The sequence below is a fragment of the Aotus nancymaae genome, unplaced genomic scaffold, assembly GCF_030222135.1.
Source record: "Aotus nancymaae isolate 86718 unplaced genomic scaffold, 86718_ANA_hifiasm-v0.15.2.pri h1tg000089l, whole genome shotgun sequence".
Classification (NCBI taxonomy): Eukaryota; Metazoa; Chordata; class Mammalia; order Primates; family Aotidae; genus Aotus; species Aotus nancymaae.
The window spans coordinates 3974976-3990867 of NW_026988504.1; the positions used below are offsets into that span (position 1 = coordinate 3974976).

A 15892-nucleotide genomic window follows, 5' to 3' on the forward strand; every position below is an offset into this window, starting at 1 on the left:
CACCCACTGAGAGGCAGGGGCAGCAAGGTTCTGGCTTCAACCCCACCCTCTGGGAGCAGGTGGCATGTGGCAGGTGCCTGAACCACCCCATCAGCCAGGGTGATGCCAACGGCTTGGCATCAGGAGCCCCACTTCTGGGGTACCAGGAGCCAGCGTCCTCAGCCGTTCTGAGGAGGGGACAGAGACCCTCTTTCCTGTGATGCTGTTACAGCTGGTGGCCTGGAGCCACAGGCCAGGGAGCTCCATCCATCTGGGGAGCAGGTGTGTGGAGTCCTGGTGCTCCCACTTCCAGGACTGGACCCCCGAGGCCCCCCATGGCTGCCACGGGCCAGCATCCCAGCTTTCCTGGGCCCATCGCAGGTCCAGATGTGGCCTCTCGTCATCACCACACTCCCCTGAAATCGGCGTTTGTGTACATACCTTTCCAGGCTCCCTCGTATCACATGGAAGTCTCTAGACAGCTTTAGAAAATGGTCCCTGCCCTCCTGCCTGCAAAGCTCTTGGGATTTTGCTTGGGTGGCAGCTCTGGAGTCCCTCCCCAGAGCTCTGTGGAGACAGCCTCCAATCCCTGCAGTCCCCCGCCCAACGTGCCGGGCTGCGGGGAGCTCCCGGGATGTGCCCAGGGTCCATGGTTGTGCACGCTGCCGCTGAGCCCTCGGGCCTGCCCCATCCTCTGCTTCCCCTGCAAGCAGCTTGCTTCCACCACGAGCCCCCACATCCAGCCAACCCTCCTTCCGAGGCTCCACCTGCGACAGTGACCTGGCCCTTGACCCAGTGGACTTTTCAAGGCTCAGCACACCACGTGCCAGCACTCCCTGTCCAGGCGGTGAGCGGGGAGATTTGGGCAGAGGCCCGCAGCGGCCAGGCCATCCTTGGCAAACACACCACGTCGGCTCTAACAGCAGAGATTGGGTTGCAGGTTAATTGATGGTGTTTCGGGAGCTGAGTATGGGAATGTCTTCTGGTCTTTAAATTAGTCATGAAGCTGGATCCCACCAGCACAATTAGAACCCTCAGCTAATGATTATTTATGGAGTTTGGAATGCGTATTAACCCGATTGTATTAAATATTAAACTCAATTGTAATGCTTATATCTGTATTTACAGTATAAGGTACCCGTTGAGCAGCACTAACCCCCACTGGAATCCTTGGAGGCCTCAGAGCTTTGAAAGATCTGGGCAGAGCCAGGCAGGTGGGGCAGCACCAGGCCGTGCTGTATGTGCCAGACCCTAACCCAGTGCCAGCCTGGGGGGCATCGTGGGCTGTGCCAGGAAGGGGCAGAGAAGCAGGCTGGGCTTTCTCCGGTCCCTGGTGCAACACAAGGCTCAATGCGCCGCCCAGTGTCACCCACTCACCCTCCAGGGAAAAGTGGAGCTGGCACCGCCACCCTGGAGTTTGGAGAAGGCCAAGGCTGATGTGATCACGGGCTTGCTAGGAGCCGCAGCAGATGGGATGGCTGAGCCCGCAGGACCTAGAGCCCCAGGGAGCTGGCTGCAAACCCTGCTCCACCCCTTCCCAGTCCTGAGACCTCGAGCAAGAAGATGCTCCCTGCCTCAGTTTCCCTTATGTACAAGAGAGGTAGTGGCCGTTCCTGCCTCCCAGAGCTTGGCCGTTGGGTGAATCGATGCACATAGACTGCGGAGAACACGCCTGGCCGCTGCAGCAGCTTCAAAAACACTCTATTTTTTCTTTAAAAGCAGCTTTATTGAGATAATGATTCCCATGTCATTTAAGGTGTACAACTCAGTGGTTTTTAGTGTACTCAGAGTTAAGCAGCCATCCCCGTAATCCAGTTCAGAGCGTTTCCTCGCCCAGAAGAACCCAACCCATCACAGTCTCTTATGTCCTCCTCCGCCAGCCCCTGGGGGACAGTCCTCCGCCTTCCATCCCTGGATGGCTCTGTCCAGACGCATCACATGAATGGAATCATGCCACGTGGTGCCCTTGTGTGGCTTCTGTCTCTGAGCGCGCCGCCCTCAGGGTTCATCCGTGATGCAGCGTGTGTCCCAAATGCCTTGCTGGGAGTCCATTGCCCAACACGAGTCCATTGTGTGGACAGACCGCAGTGCGTTGAGCCACTCAGCACTTGATGACATTGGGGTTGTTTCCCGTTTTGGGGCCGTGGTGAATGACACTACCATGAATATGTGGGTACAGCTAGTTGTTTGAACGTACATCTTCATTTCTCTTGGGTATATACTGGGGTGGAACACCTGGGTCCTCCGGGGGCTCTGTGTTTAAAGGAAACGCCACCTCTGAGTGTTCCATCTCCAAGCCCAGCTTGACAGCCTCCCGCTTCCTGGCTGCCCACAGCCCACTGTGAGCCCCTGACTACACGGTGTTGGTAGAGGTGAGGTGGGTTAGGGGGGCTGCCGTAGCCAGATCTTAAGTCCTTTGAGGGCGGGGATGCACCTGGCAGAGAGCCAGGCACAGGCACCTGCTGGCAAACCCTGCCTGATACCTCCTGCGCTTCTGTGTCTGTGGGGAGAGGCCCTCACCCATCCCTTCCCTTCCCTCCGGGGACTTCAGTGAGCATGTGGTCTGCACCGTCCAGGTATTGGGGGCGTGGGTGGCCCTGAGCACATGAAGCCCACAGTCTTGGAGGTGCGGGGGGGACCATTAGTTCCCAAACAGGAAATCATGGTCACGTGAGTGCTCAGCAGCGAACAGAACAAGCGTGCGGCTCAGGCTGTGCTTCAGGCCTGGTGGTCAGGGGCCTCTCTGAGACCTAATGACCCAGTGACGTCAGGGACAGAGCAAGCCAGACACAGGGACAGCTGGTGTGCAGGCCCCAGCCAGGAACAAGCTGAGAAGGTCAGGAGAATCTGGGAGGAAACTTTAGTGAGGAGGGGAGGAGCACGAGGCCAGGGGAGCGCGGAGAGAGACAGAAAGACGGGAGAGAAAAAGAGAGAAGGGAGAGAGAGAGACATGGAGAGAGAAGGGATGGGGGAGCGGCGGGCTGACTCAGGAAGGTCAGGTGCCACAGCCAAGAGTCTGAGGCAGGACCGGGTCGGCCCCTAGCTCTGGGGACGATGGATGACGGAAGCGGGACGGGGGTGAGATGGGGAGGCCTGCAGAGGACCTGTGGGACCCTGGTGTGGGGAGGGGTGGAGACCTGATCGGAGTGCTAGCGGAATGCAGAGAGGAGGGGATTTGGGGTTGGTTTTGGAGGAAGGGCTGAGAGACTGGCTGGCTGGATTGTGCTGGCGGGGGTGGGGGTCAGGGAGATGGGCAGGAGCCAAGCGTGCCTCCTGGGATTTGGCTGAAGCCGCAGGCGGGCGAGACGTTTCCTGGGGGTGGAAAAGTCTGGGGGCCAGCATCAGGGAGTGAGCCAGGTGGAGACATCTGTTATGTGCCCCAACCTCTTGGGGAAGGAAGGGACCCTCCCGGGTGCCCTGAGGTGGCATTTCCAGGTGCCACTGAGCCAGCCCTGCACCCCTACCCCACAAGGCTCCCTGAGCCCCACGACTGGGAACGGTATCTGCCGAGGGCAGGTGGGAGAAGAAAGGACAGACCCTCGTCCAGATACGGAAGCTCCAACTCAGCCTCACAGCAGCGCCAAGAAGCTCCCTCCCGCCTGAGTGCAGAGAAGAGCTGAGACGTCTCGACTTGGCTGAATGCTTACCACGGACCAGGCCCTTTGCTGAGCAATCTTAAAATACCCTCACTTCATCTTCGTGGCACCCGATGAGGCAGTACTAATTCCCTGTGTTGCAGATGAGGAAACTGAGGCAGCAAGGTCCTGAAGCTTGTGCCAGGTCACGTGGGCAGGAAACTCTCTGCCATCCTGATATCCAGCCCCCACCCTAGTCTCCAGCCAAAAGGCAGGAGCACACCTTGAGAACAATTGCAGGAGGGGTACCAGGGCCCAGACAGGTGGTGCCAGGGCCCAGACAGGTGGATGCTGCTGGCGGGAGGACTAGCCAGGGCACAAGGCCTTCGCTCGGCCAGCTGTGTGCACGGGGTCAGCAGCCACCCCTGCCCTGGCTCAGCAACTCTGCTGACACCTGACCCGCTCTCCACACCGCCAGGGTGGTGCTGGACGCTAATCTGGGGTGCGCCTGTGCTGAATCGCCAACCCTGGAAGAGATGTACCTGCAGGAAACGGAGGAGGCAGGAAGCCTGGGTCAGCTCTGGCTGGCCAGGCCAGGTCAGATCACTTCTTGGCAGAAGGTGATTCCTTCCCCCCTGCAAATGCTGCCCGTCACTGTCATGGGAGGCCGTGCCCCCTGCAGCCCGGGTCTTTCTGTCCTTGGACTTTAACTCTTGCACTGAAGCCAGCTCCTGGCACTTGACTGCAGCCATCCCAGATCTGCGTGGATCAGACATCACCGCCAACGGGGCTGAGCTCCACGGTACCAATGCCCATCTTGGGGCCACCTATATGCCCCAGAACCAGGGCCAGCCTCACGCTGCCACCCAGGACTAGCCTCATCTGCTAGTTCCCCCCAGAGCCCTGTTTATCCTGTAGCATGCCAAGCTGAGCCTGGCTTGGTGATTTCATCGGGGGATCAGCACGAGGACTCGGCACAGGGCAGCCTACTAAGTGCAGGCCTCAGCACATCTCTTCCAACAACCCGACTCCCCCCCCCACTCCAAAACACTCTCTCCCACTCTCACAGCCCTGGAGCCCGAAGCATCCTGGAAAATTCTTGTGACACCAGGTTTCAGGCAGACTGCTCTGAACACAGACCTTGGTCTCAGCCCTGTCCCCACAACCAACAAAAAATAACAAGAATGCAGGTGGCCCGCAGTCCCTGGTGGTGGGCGTCCCCCCTGGGGGCTTTGGGGCCGGCTGTGGAAGGGCTGACTCAGATTGCTGCAGGGGCTCTGAGAACACCCCAGGTCTGCTGGCACAGGCAGGGCAATGCCACCCGTCCGGCGGCAGGCGGCTAGGTCCCACCAGGCACTCCTGGTGGCCACAGGTCACACTCTGTTCTTTGTCTCCAAGCCCCGGAGGGAGTCAGTGCTACCCCTGGGAGGCAGAGCCCCAGCAGGATGCCCCTTGAAACATGGGAACATTTTTCAAATTCCTAACAGGGAAGCCACTGGGGATGAAGATGGTGCGTAGTACATGCTCTGTGCAAGGCATATTGTCACGGTTATGCCAGTGGGCATAGGCTGTTGTCCCTTTCTGTGTTTGTGGATTAAAGCAGGAGGACTGCCCCGCCTGGCCCCCCAGGCCCACGGGAGGAGGAGTAGGGTGACCAGCACAGCCTTCTTCCCCTCCTTCCTCTGCCAGCATCGCTCTCTTCCCAGGCCCTGCACTCGGAGGGGGACCAGTCTTAAATGCACTTAGTGGTGCATCCTGGCCTGGCACCGTTGCGTTATTCGGTGAGAAATGACGACCCTTGTTCCCTCCCGGTGGCAAAGGGAAGGAAGAGAAGTGGCCATATTACATAAAGGAAAAGACAGGCCTGGGTACAGGAGACCAAGGCATGGCAGATGGGCCACCGGAGTTCGACTTGAGCAACGCAGGGGAGGGGTGCCCGCTCTTGAGCTGGGGAGTGCAGGAGGAGAGGCGGAGGCTTTTACAGAAGGGTGCTGAGATCAGCCTGAAAGGTTCAGGTATCTGAGGGACCCTAGCGGACAGGTCAGTACACCCAGAGAGATGGTTCTGAGCTCAGGAGAGAGGCAGGAACAGCACCCTTCTCTTTGGAGTGATCGGCACATGCCGCCCTCCTCCCCCCACCAGTGGGCGGGTCTCAGTGCAGTTCCGGGACTCACTGCTCAGAGTCAGCCTCAGACTCCAAGGTGCAGGGCAAAGTCCCCCACAAGACCACGCTCACTTCCAAGCCAGCTGCTAGTCTCAGGACCCAGCTTCTGACCAGCCAGCTACAAACTCTGGGCTTCCCATGAACCCCTCAGCTTCAGTCACTGCTAGAACCTCTCACCAAACTCCAGAAAGCTGCATACAAATGATTCCAGTTTTGTTATAAAGGATACAGGGAGGGTGAGGTCTGAGCAGGATTGTGGCGCTCCCATGCTGTCACCCCATTGCTCTCCAGGCAAACCCACGTGTTCACCAAGCAGGAAGCTCCACAGCAATCAGAGGTCCAGAGCTTTTTCAATCAGGATTTCATGACGTAGATATGACAGATGACGTCCTTGGCCACCTGATTGGACCCAATCTCCAGCCCCCTCCCTCTCCTGAGGTTAAGCCAGTTTGAAGTCTCAGCCCTCTCATCACACCCGTCCTGAAGATATCTTATCTAGGCGCCAGCGTGAGTCATCTGAGAACTTTCCCTAGACCGTCCTGGCGTGTGGGAAACTCCATGCACTTCTGGAGCTCTGCGTTGGGAACCGGGCCCCATAACAGCGCCCCTGCAAGTCAAGTCACAGAACACAGAAACTCAGCCAAACCGTTCCAACCCAATTCTAAATTATACCCCGCAAAGAAAAGCACAGAAGAGCTAGACTCACGGAACAGTCCCAACAGAACACAGGAATCACGTCTGGACGAGACTGGGGGCAGAGCACTAACGTTAGCAGGTAAATTAGAAGCAGAGGAAAACAAGGTGAGAAAGTGCCTGGACCACGAGGAGGACACTTCCCTTCAAGGGGCCGAACTGTCTTCAAGGGAAACTTGCCAGGGAGTCCGGGCTCCCGCAGCAGCTGGGGATGGAGGCCAGGCCAGACAGGAAACTTGCTCACTTCATTCAAGGTTGTGTCTGCCCTGGGGGAACAGGCCACTATCACCAGGATCTTTTCCCATTGGAATCCAAGGATGCAGGGCAGGGCAATGCCCACAGAAGGCTGAGCGGGGCAGGAAGGCTAGAGCAGACAGCCTCACCTGCCCAGTCCAGGTGAGCGGCCCTCTGGGAAAAGCCAGCTCTGGTCTAAGTCTGTTACAGCAGGAACGGATTTACACAGTGTTTGTATAAATTTAAATTCCTGCTGCCTAAGCAGTCTGGATGCTGTGCCGTGAGGCTTCTTGACTTGAGCTACGTGGGGGCCCCCTCCCCAAGCCAGTTCTGAGCCACCTGTCCAAAGTCACCTGGAGCTGTCGATGGACACGACCTGCCCAGGGTTGGCAGTGTTGTCCAGCCGCAGGCTCTCAGGAAGCCGTTTAGAAGCTTACCTCTAAAATCCCAGCCCACTAAATCTCCGGAATGGGAGAGGATTCACCTAATGGAATTAGAAAGTATAAAATAGCAGTGATCTTGAAAGGCGTTCGGAAACTAAGCCCTTTCTGGAAATTGGAAAGTCGCTACCATCAGCCTGGGAGACCCTGGAAATTACAGACCCATGTGCCCAGAGGTAATAAGGTCAAACAGCTACACATATCTAAAAGGAAATCGGACTCTCTCCAACTCACCAGAGTGCTCTAAAAAGTTAATAAAGTGGCAGTCATTCTGGCAGCCCAGTGGACATAATTTACCTGAGTTTTCAAAAAGCTTTTGATGAGGTCCTTCGTGAGAGACTATTAGGCAAAGGAAAAGCCGAGAGAGAGGACAGTGTCTTGCTGAAACCCTCGTTAAGCGAGAGGCTGTGGGAGCCCCGGAGGCCAGCTGCTCCCCACGACCGCCTGAAGACAGTTAATAATTGTGGCCCCCCAGGGCCGGCTTTGGGGAGGACATGGCATTACATTTAAAAACAGGAGCAAGCTCATGGAGCCTGGTTTCATTTCCAGCATTGCTCCAGGCTGAGGGGTGGTGAGAGGATTTTGTTCTTTGGAACTGTTTGTGTTCTGATTTTGTCCTTTGGAACGGGGGTCTGGACCGCATCTGCCCGCCTCACTCTGTGGTCACTGCTGAGCGTGGCATCCGTCAGGGCAGGTGGTGGGGAGTCCACTTGGAATGGAGGCTGCATGGGCTTCTTTCCGGAGTAGTTTGGTGCAGTTTTTATGATTGCCACGAATCTGCACCCCCCCTCCTCCCGCACTGAGGGTCCCTAAGGGCAGTGGTGGCAGCCAGACCAGCAATGCTGGACACTTCCCCGTGTTCCCACCCAGATCACCCACAGAACCTTCCAGGGGGTGCAGGAGCCAAGGAGAAGGCACAGAGCATGGGGGAGTTGAGGCCTGGTCCACAGAGCACACCCCGTCTGGCAGTACGCACAGGACACACCAACCCGCCTGTACCCTGGGCCCATCCTTACTAAGGGCCCAGGGAGGAAAACAGAAACAGGACCGGGTGGGTGAACTGGGGAAGCTACAAGGAGGATCTGCTCTTGCCAGACCAGAGCTCCAGATCAGAGCTTGTGGATCAGTCTCCTGGGGCTGCTGTGACAGGTGACCACAAACTGGGTGACATGAAACAACAGAAATGGGTTCTCACCGTTCTGGAGCCCAGAAGTCTGAAATCAAGATGTCAGCAGGAGCCAGGTGCAGAGGCTTCTGCCTGTAATTCTACTAACTTGGGAGGCTGAGGCAGGAGGATCACTTGAGCCCAGGAGTTCGAGACCAGCTTGGACAACATAGAGAGACCCCGTCCTAAAAAAAAAAAAAAAAATAGGCCAGTCGTGGCCTATTACAGGCCCACACCTGTAATCCCAGCACTTTGGGAGGCTGAGGTGTGCAGATTACCTGAGGTCAGGAGTTCGAGACCGGCTTGGCTAACACGGTGAAACCCCATCTCTACTAAAAATACAAAAATTATTCGGGCGTGGTGGCGTGCACCTGTAATCCCAGGTACTTGGGAGGCTGAGGCATGAGAATCACTTGAACCAGGGAGGAGGAGATTGCAACGAGCTGAGATTATGCCACTGCACTCCAGCCTGGGCAACAAGAGCAAAACTCCCTCTCAAAACAAAAAAAAAAAGGTGCCAGCATGGCCATGCTCCCACCAAAGCTCTAGGGAAGGGTCCTTCCTGCCTCTTCCAGCTTCTGGGGGCTCCAGGCATTCCTTGGCTTGTGGCTGCGTCGTCCGATCTCTGCCTCTGGCTCCACAAGTCCTTCTTCCTCATGTGTCCCAAACCTCCCTCCCTTCTCTCAAGGGCAACAACCATTGGATTTCGGGCCAACCCTAAACCTAGGATGATCTCATCTTACCACCCTTAATGTAATCAAATCTGCAAGGACCCTTTTTCCAAATAAGGGCACATTCTAGGCTCTGGGGAGGAGGAGTGGACATACCTTTTTGGAGACGTGGTTCCGCCCTTTGCAAGCGTGCATTCATCCATGCGTTCGCTGAGACATAGTTCTGCCCCTCGTAAGCGCACGTTCATCCAGGCATTCGTGGTTCGTGGACTCCCCCCGTGAGTCAGGCACTGTTCTAGGCAACCACAGGCAGATCCTAGCTCTCATAGAGCCTGGGCTCGGAGCAGAGAGGGTGTGGTGGCATTTGGGGCGTTTGGTCTGCCTTCCACGTGGGTACGACCTGGCCACCGTAGAGAGCAGGTGGGGCTGGCTCACGACAAGCCGGGGCGGCCTCTGCCTTCCTACCTCAGGAAGCCGCTCCTGGGGCTTCCGCCACGAGCAGCACAGGACTCTCCCAGCCAGGACCCAGGGCCCTGCCACGACCAGTAAAACCCTGACCAGGAGCAGAAGGCCTCCAAGTCCACAGAAAGTCCACGTGCCTTCCAGCGTTCCAAACAAATCACATAAATTTCAAGTGCTATAGAATTTACAAAGTGCCTATAAAACACCAGCATTCACTTGGATTGCTCCTTAAAAGTGCTGGCCACCTTCCCAATGTTGGGCGGGAGAGAAGAAAGAACAGAAATCACAGAAAGTGTGCCCTTGCTGTGTTCTCCCTCTAGCCTGAGCGTTTCCAGAGCCTGAGCCCTCCAAAGATGGGGGTAGGCAGGCGAGCCAGGGGGTGGCCCCAGCGTTCACTCGGGTCAGAGTGGCTTCGCAGGGCCCTGGGAACCCAGGAGGGGGCTCGCCAGGCCTGGACGAGCTACCCTGCCTGAGCTGAAGGCCCGGAGCCTGCTCAGCTCAGTCACCTCCACCCAGAGTGGCCAAGAGCAACTTCTCCCGGTGGAGGCAGCTGAGGCCTTCCCAGTTCCAGCCTCACCTGCAGAGCTCATCAGCCCAGCAAGTGTCTGCCAACAGCTTTAGCAGCCAGATCACCTGAAACAAGGAGAAGGCAACCGGAGTTGACGCTTTGCAGCCAAGAAGCAGGAAGGAGCTCCGCCCTATTGGGGCTGCCCAGTGCTCATGGCTGAAGGCATCCGGGTCGGTTTCCACCCAACAGGGAGCTACTGGACCAGTCTCGGCCCGGCCATCCTCATGCCTCACGTAGAGATAGATTCCAGCTTTGTGGGGCACACGGGGCAGCCGCAGATCTGCAGCTCTGCTCCTGCCCCATGGGCCTGTCCACAGCCAGCACCATGAGCCTGCAGAGAGGGCCCACAGCCCTTCCCACCAGCGTGAGCCTCCCACCACCTCTGGAGGCTGGAGCAAGATTGAGGGGTCCTGCCCTCTGAGCGGATAGCAGCACTGACCTAATTTAGGCTCCTGATCAACTTGGCCCTGTGTGATAGATGGAGATCTGCCCATCAATTGCTCTTCAAAGGAGAACGACGGAGGTGGGACTCATAGGGAAGTGTGCAAGTCCTGGCCGGGAAACCAAGGTGAGGGGCTGTGTCCCCTCAGTGGGATCTGGTGGTGCAGGCTCCCAGGCCGGTCCTGGCCACCCCCTTCCTACCCACAGCCCCTGTCCACATCCCCAGGGAGCCGGTCCTGGCCACCCCCTTCCTACCCACAGCCCCTGTCCACATCCCCAGTGGCTGCAGGACTTGCCCCCGGCTGCAGAGCTCCGGGCTTGTGGGAGCCTCCATGGAGAAGCTGAGGCTCAGAATCACCGCACCTCGGGCTTGGCCTGGGCACCGCTTAGCCACGTTGTGCCCGCTGAGCTGTAACCACGAGGGCCTTTTCCAGAGCAGTGGTCTCGGTCTAGAACACAGCCCAGGCAGAGAAAGGGAAGGCCAAAGTTACTCAAACAACTCAAAAAATCTCAAAAGTCGTCTCAAACCTCAAAAGGCATCTCAGAGGAACTCAAAGCAAGGTTTTTGAGTGTGGGAAGGAGTCCGGGTGCCCAGCAATCCTGCATGAATACTGCAGGTGTTCGTACACCTCCCTGCTCCACAAGCCCAGTAAAAGCAAACCCACAATTCCGCTGAGCCGGTTTTGAGTCCCTGAAGTCCCCCCTCCCCTCTTCAGGTTCCATCAGAAACCGCCAAGAAACAGGAGGGGAAGCCTGGGGTGCGCAGCCCTCATCCTGGATCCACACAAGGTCCTGTGGCGACCGGCGGGGATGGGACAGGGAGGGCCCTGCCGCCTACCCGCCTGTGTGCGGGCTTCTGCTGAGACAGCGGCCTCCACGCCACCTGGACATTGTGAGAAATGCACCCTAGCACCCCAGAACTGCCGCATTGGATCTGCACTGTGACGTGCCCTCCGGGGAATCCCGTGCAGGGGAGTGAGAGCCGCACAGGCCTGGGAGGTTCCTCGGGGACTCTGGCCACGGAGCACCGCCACCTGCATCCTCTGCCTCCAGGTCCTTCCAAGGAGTCCATGCCCCTTAGGACACCACTTTCTGCAAGAGAAAAACAGGTCCTGGGTCTCAGGAGAGAACAAGGAAAGGAAAAAGAGAGAGAAACCCTGCGCCCATGGTTTCGGGGGCGCTCGTGCCTCCTGCATTTACTCACACACATTTACTGTCTGCTCTGTGCCAGGCCTGGGCTCTGGAGATGCATCAGTGTTCGCATTAGGAGAAAGAGCGGATAAAAATCCCTTGCAGTGCTTATGCTGCAGTGGGGGAGATGGGCAGCTGGGGGAACAGATAAATATGTTTGTAGAGTGCTGTAGGAGCTGAGGCCACAGGGTGGGTGTGTGAAGGCTTTGGCTTTAAGTGAGGGGAAAAGAATTATCTGGGCAAAGATCTAAGGGAAGTAAGAAACAGAGTTGGGAGAGGCCAGAGCCCCGGGGTGGAAGGGAGGGAGGGAGACATGTGGATTGTGGGGGAGGCTGGAGCTGGTGCAAAGGCCCTGGGGTGGAAGGAAGGGAGGGACATACATGGACGGTGGGGAGAGGCTGGAGCTGGTGCAAAGGCCCTGGGTGGAAGGGAGGGAGGGACATACATGGACGGTGGGGAGAGGCTGGAGCTGGTGCAAAGGCCCTGGGTGGAAGGGAGGGAGGGACATACATGGACGCAGGGGAGGCTGGAGCTGGTGCAACGGCCCTGGGGGGAGTGTGCCTGGCAGGTGCCAGGGCCAGTGAGGAAGCGGCCTGTGTGGAGCCTGTGGAGAACGCAGGAGGGCGATGAAGCCTGGCACTCAGCCAGAGCAGGCGGGCCTCGGGGCTGGGAAAGGATTTGGAGTTGTTCTGCGGTGTGGACTGAAAATCCCCTCCCACGTCGCATTCTCAAACATCACTGTGTCTCCCTTGGCCATTTTCCTATCCCCAGGGGAGGGGCGTCAGAGTGGCATCAGGCCCCAAGGCCGGGCAAGCTGGCTGCAGCTTGGCTGTGTCCTCAGCCTCGGGCCAGCGTAGCCACACCCCTCTGGACTGCCCCTGGGGCTCTGGCTTTGGCCCTGGCCGTAGGCGCTGCCCTCAGAGTCAGGGGCATGGGCCTGACCCCAGCAGCTGACCTCTCACTGGTGGCGGCATCAGCGGGCATCTCTGCTCTACTGGTCCCCACTGTGGGTGCCTCACGGCTCTTCTGGGGGCCCTTCCGGGGCCACGTTCTATCCTCTCAGGGGTCCTAGCTCCAAGGTGCACGGGAAAGAGCGGGACCCCATCTCGGTTCCACTCAGGGCCCGGAGCGTGTGGGGCAGGGCCGCAGACCGTGCTGGGTCCACCGTGGCGGGAAGCAGGTAGCCGGCATGCGGGGCTGCTTTGTGGGAAGGGGCCTGGGAGAAGCTGAGCCTCAGCAGGGCGAGGGTCCCCCACAACTGACTCTGGCCAGTGGGGAGGAGTGTGAGGGGCTGGGCAAGGCAGGCTCCCATTCCGCCTCCTTCCCTACATCCTTATGTGATGATTGAACCAGATGGCCGATGGGCTGGGCCAGGCCCAGGGTGCTGGGTAAGTGCTGGTTGGGCACACAGGGCGTGCAGGCAGGGCTCCACTGTCCAGAGGGCTCCACACACCAGGGGGGCTCCCACAGTCCTCACTCCACCCAGGGAAAATCAGCGGCCAGGAGGGGGCTCCAAGCCTAGCTGCCCAGCCCGCCTGACTGGCTTCACATCCCCCCTGCACTCACAGTTGACACTTCTGAGCGTCAGTTTCCTCATCTGTAAAATGGGGATGATGCCCAGATGAGCCTTTTCAGGGAGGAGTGAGAGAAAATGCAGCAAAGTGCTGAGAATGCACCTGCCGCGGAGTCCCTGTGGCTACCATGACCCTGAGGTGCAGGGACACCCTGGACACCCAGGCCACACCCAGCCTGCCCCTGCATCTCCCGGCTCTTGGGGAATGCAGGATTGCCAGGCTCAGCAAAGGGAGCCGGGTCTACGGAGCAGCACGGCCCTGCTCTCAGCCCCCTCCCGGCTGCTCCTGCTTCAGCTGAGCGCCCTTCCCTTCCAGCGGCAATGACGCCGCCTCACCTGGGCCCCCAGCGGCCTGCCTGCTCCCTTTCCTCCTCAGGCCTTGCCTCCCAGATGCGGCTGGTTTGCAGCTTGTCTTCTCAAGAGCACAGGGAGGCTCTTCCCCGGCGATGACCCATCTCCAGTGCCTCCTGCCCCTGCCCTCAGCTTCCCATTTGCCTCTGGGCTCTAGGCAGTTGCCCTCACCATGGGAGGGCTGGGACCCCAGAACACATCCTCTCGCCGCAGGGCTGCGGGTCCTGCAGGTGGACTCTGCCCAAGATCGGTGCCGTGCCCACTCCCCGCTCCTGCTCCACCCTCGACCCTAGGCCAGCACACCCCCCGCTAGGGCAGAGTCCACAGATGCCAGGGTGGGCCAGACACCATCGGCGTGCTGGGTCAGTGTTTCAGAGAGAAGAAAAGTGGGTGAACAGAAAGACGGCATTCGGTACCCACCGGTGCCCTGCCGTCATCCACGCAGACAGTTTAGCCTGAAGGGCAGAATTATCAGGAAAAGAGAATTTTAACATTCCTGGTTTTGAGCAATGACTTAGAGCTGGGATTGCAAGTGATAAGCGACTCTGTAAAAGCAGCGGCAGCCGCTTAAAAGGCGCAGCCTTCCCTCCAGCCCAACGCCGAGAAAGCAGAGCAGCTTCGGGGCCAGACTTGCCTCGTGGCATTGACCTGTCATGGCAGAGATTGTGACAGCTGGGTCAACTGCAAGGCAGCCCAGGTTCGGGCCCCTTCTCGGTCACTGGCAGAACAGGAGGAGGATGGAGCGGCGTGGGTGGCATTCCCACTAGGAGGCGAGCCCTTCCTGATCAGGGTCCCCTTCAGTAGCTCTGGGGACAGCCCCCACCAAGCAGTCCCCTGCCTCCCGATCTCCCAGAGGGCCTGTCCATCTCTCTTGCTGGGTGCACCTGAGAAGCACATCACCGAGTTCCCTTTCCCATCCTCCCTCGGCCCTGAGACTCTAGAGCTCCTTTTAATCTGCCCAGGATCCGAGCGCTGAGTGGCGTGAGTGGCCCTGGCTCCATGCAGCCTGGAGAGCCTGTGTTCCATGTAGACAGGACCCCAGTGAGAAGGGTCGGCCCCGCACATTCCCGTGCTCAGTAAATGCTGAATCGTAACACAGCAACCTTGCCTGTGGTCCGTGGCAACACACCTGGTGGGTTTTGAGGGATGGAGATCTTATCCTCTGCTTTTGCCTCGGTACGGGAGTAGTGAGTAGGGTGTGAGAATTAAGCGGGAATCCGTTTCAGATACTTTCTCTGTGTGTGTGGTGTATCATTGGAGGCTGCCGTCTGGTGCTTCAGCGTAGCCTGTAAGTGTGGTGCTGCCTGCGCTGGGTCAGCCCTGAGAGCTGCATGGGTTTAGCTGAGCTGTTCCTCTCAGGGAACTCCACCAGGGTCTAGCAGCAAAGCAGAAGTCTGTTCTTCCGCATTTCCCAGGACGTTTAACTCTGCAGGCTCTTCATGAAAATGTCAAGAAGCAACCTTGGACTTCTGTGTAAGCCTTGGTGTCTATTCCCAGTAAGGCCAAAAACCAGAAAGACAGAACATGGGGAGAGAAGGGGATAAAGAGGGAGATAGAAGAAGGATTTGAGACCCCCATCCCCACAAGATTAGAAGCTGAAAAATGTATCATCATTGCTTTTTTTTTGCCCAAAACAAAATCGAAGGACAGGCCAGGCATGGTGGCTCACGCCTGGAATCCCAGCACTTTGGGAGGCTGAAGCAGGTGGATTGCCTGAGGTCAGGAGTTCAAGACCAGCCTAGCCAACATGGTGAAACCCATCTCTACTAAAAACACAAAAATTAGCCGGGTGTGGGAGCAGGTGCCTGTAATCCCAGCTACTAGGTGAGGCTGAGGTGGGAGGATTGCTTGAACCCGGAAGGCGGAAGTTGCAGTGAGCTGAGATCACGCCACTGTGCTCCATCCTGGGTGACAGAGCAAGACTATCTCAGAGTTAAAAAAAAAAAAAAAAAAAAAAAAAAGCAAAGGACAATGAGGAGGACTCAAGTGTCTTCCTGGCCCCACTGGTCCCGCAGCCCTTTGGCCAAGCCCCTGGTAGTGGGCAGCTTCCGAGTCTGCAACTGTCCTCCGCTCAGCACGGGCTGTGCCCTCAGCATCTTGGCAGCAGACTCCTCAGGGCACCTGCTCGTCGGAGCATCTTTTTGGTCTCGGGTTTGTATTCTGGGGAAGCTATTGGAACATTGGACCCTCTGGGACTTCACTTGCCAAGCATGAGCTGAAAACTATCCCCGCACCAGCATCTCTGGAACCGCACGTCCCTCCTGGGGCTCGGGGCTTCAGGGAAGGACTGCTCAGAACACCTGCTGGCGGAGGGACTCACAGGAGTCCCCGGAGGCCCAGGACGGTCGCTTCCTGACATCGACTGAAGTGTGTGCTGCCACATTC

The 15892-nt window shown here is 58.0% G+C and overlaps 1 protein-coding gene across 10 annotated transcripts in view; it reads left to right on the forward strand.

The window, feature by feature from the left end:
- Positions 1–15892, forward strand: part of RBFOX3 (RNA binding fox-1 homolog 3) — a 527173-nt gene that overhangs the window by 339551 nt on the left and 171730 nt on the right. The window lies entirely within an intron of this gene.